Here is a 622-nt window from a genome sequence, read left to right as displayed (position 1 = left end):
TCATCTTAAAGAGTTCACATACAAAAAAATTGGGGATGGGTAGGAAAAGAAACTTGAAGTTAGATACCATTTTATCTATGACAAATTAATGAATGTAATGACATAGTTGAAACGAGTCACTTTTTCATTTACAGGGATATGTAACAGAATACATGCTTGCATTACTGCTTAGGAATAGTGTTAAGCAGTGCCCTTTTTCATGCTATCATCTATATTTTTCCTTTGTGTTCTGTTTAGTTTGAAATAGTAAAGGCTTTTTTTGTTTATTTTATATGTATATTTGTTTTATAAACATCAACAGGTGGTTGTTTGCTTAAGTTAGATATTCACAAAATTTTTACTTACCTTTTTATATCACCTTATAATTAGCAATTGTTCTGCATTTTACTGTCATCCTCAAAACAAAAAAATTTGGCTTTTGATAAATGAAATAAGAGTACGATGGTACAGAATATTATTATGTAGGACCATAAACAAGTATATATTATGGTTTCTTGTTTTTTAACATAGTTAACTAGCTACCTTTTTATATCTCAGGAATTCAAGTGTGGTTCAGAAATAGCTTTATAAAGCTTCCCCATCAGTGTATCAAAGTATGTTTACATATCTTTTCTTGATAGCG

General features: G+C 28.9%; 1 protein-coding gene across 6 annotated transcripts in view; it reads left to right on the top strand.

Moving 5' to 3' along the window:
* LOC119585703 (mitogen-activated protein kinase kinase kinase kinase 3-like) overlaps positions 1 to 622 on the top strand; it is a gene marked incomplete at its 5' end in the record, with an annotated part of 59,548 nt that overhangs the window by 22,504 nt on the left and 36,422 nt on the right.

This window comes from Penaeus monodon, chromosome 20, assembly GCF_015228065.2.
Source record: "Penaeus monodon isolate SGIC_2016 chromosome 20, NSTDA_Pmon_1, whole genome shotgun sequence".
In the NCBI taxonomy this organism is placed as follows: Eukaryota; Metazoa; Arthropoda; class Malacostraca; order Decapoda; family Penaeidae; genus Penaeus; species Penaeus monodon.
Note: the sequence above shows the minus strand (reverse complement) of the source record. Positions and strands in the feature narration are given on the sequence as shown.